The sequence below is a fragment of the Natator depressus genome, chromosome 1, assembly GCF_965152275.1.
Source record: "Natator depressus isolate rNatDep1 chromosome 1, rNatDep2.hap1, whole genome shotgun sequence".
In the NCBI taxonomy this organism is placed as follows: domain Eukaryota; kingdom Metazoa; phylum Chordata; order Testudines; family Cheloniidae; genus Natator; species Natator depressus.
In genome coordinates, this window is record NC_134234.1 from 312,281,375 (window position 1) to 312,283,348 (window position 1,974).

The 1,974-nt window shown below is 41.0% G+C and overlaps 1 pseudogene; it reads left to right on the forward strand.

The window, feature by feature from the left end:
* Positions 1-720: 720 nt before the first annotated feature.
* On the forward strand, positions 721-826 carry LOC141981133 (U5 spliceosomal RNA; annotated as a pseudogene).
* The last annotated feature ends 1,148 nt before the right edge of the window (positions 827-1,974 follow it).

The following is a 1,974-nucleotide window of genomic DNA, read 5'->3' on the forward strand; positions in this document are numbered from 1 at the left end:
AACCCTCATACCAGCTTCCAAAAGCTTCCAGGAAACCACTGGAAGTGGTTGGACACACTATAAATAAAACAAGTTGTGTGAATCTTCATATACCATCTCCCTGAAAAGAATAAAATATATCTCTCATTGCTCAGCTGCAAGAAACATTTTTTTAAAAAACCTATAATACAAAAATTAAGAGCCCAGTCCCCCAGTGTTTACTTGCAAGAGCACTTCCATTGACTAACAACTGCTCCCAGGAGTAATGGTTGAAGGATCATACCCATCATGGTCTTAATTCCATTCGGTTTATTTGTTCAGACAGTGTTTTCTTCTACCAAGTTCTTAAAGCTGGTTGAAAATTTTCTGTCTAAACGTTTTTTGGTGGAAAGTGGGTATTTTGCAATAAAAAAAGTCTGATTTTATTTGAAAAAGTTTTGTTAAAGGAAAACAAAAAATACTGAAGATTGAAGAAGAGAGAAGTGTTTTGTTTTTGAAGTTTTTCCACATGAAAAAATCACTTCCTAATATGTTCTCCTAGTTTTCTAGATATCTGCACCTTAGACTAGTGCATTTATGTAGGGCTAGATTGCCCCCAACTCTTACTTAGTGGAGCTAGGAACTAAGGGCCCACCACCCTTCTCAGCTTAGCACAGTCAGAGCTGTCCAGATTGCAGATCTGGCTGCACTGGAGAGAACAGGAGTGTCACGCTGTCTGGAGTGGCTCATGATTGTGAGTGCCTACCTGGTTTCTCTTCAGATCGTATAAATCTTTCACCTTTTACTAAAGATTTCCATGGAGAGGAACATTTATGAGTTTCTACCCAATTTTTTAGAACAGACTGTCAAAAATAGGGTAGATACCCCAAACTGGTGGTGTATTCTATAATTAGATTTCATCAAGCCAGTAACAAATGTGAACTCCTGGATAACTATAACTGTCTTACTATGGAGTCACAGACAGTCCTCTTAGACTCTCCAGTCTATCTTGACACTCAGACAAACTGGATTTATTGATAAATGGTCACTTACACCCACAGAGGGGAAAAAAAAATCACTGCATTCAGTTTGCTCTCAGTCCCAAGAGACCAATCACTTAGCCCAGATCAATTGGTACCCTAGATCTTATATCAGAAGACAACACCTGTAGCAAGTCCTGTACTAAACTGTCTAACGGTTTATTATTTATTAGGAAAAAGGAATAAGAAGAGTTATTTACAGGCTAAAGCAAGCAAACATATACACACAAATGAGTTACCATCTAAATCCTAAGAGTGACAGAGTTGCAGTGACCTATCAATTCAAAGTGTCTTGAAGACCCAGAAGGCAGACTCTGGGGATCTCCAGCTTCAGTTTAGAGTCTCTGGCCCTTCAAAGTTCAAATGGCCAAAAAAGATGGAAAATTGTCCTATGACTTTGTTTCGTACCCTTCATTCAGCTTCAAGCCCACAGGATGAGCTTCTTTGTATGTAGGTTTCAGAGTAACAGCCGTGTTAGTCTGTATTCGCAAAAAGAAAAGGAGTACTTGTGGCTCCAGTCCACACAAGAGATCCACTTCCTGGACACTACAGTGCTAATAAACGATGGTCACATCAACACCACCCTATACCGGAAACCTACTGACCGCTATTCCTACCTACATGCCTCCAGCTTTCACCCTGACCACACCACACGATCCATCGTCTACAGCCAAGCTCTGCGATACAACCGCATTTGCTCCAACCCCTCAGACAGAGACAAACACCTACAAGATCTCTATCAAGCATTCTTACAACTACAATACCCACCTGCGGAAGTGAAGAAACAGATTGATAGAGCCAGAAGAGTTCCCAGAAGTCACCTACTACAGGACAGGCCTAACAAAGAAAATAACAGAACGCCACTAGCCGTCACCTTCAGCCCCCAACTAAAACCCCTCCAACGCATTATTAAGGATCTACAACCTATCCTGAAGGATGACCCAACACTCTCACAAATCTTGGGAGAAAGGCCAGT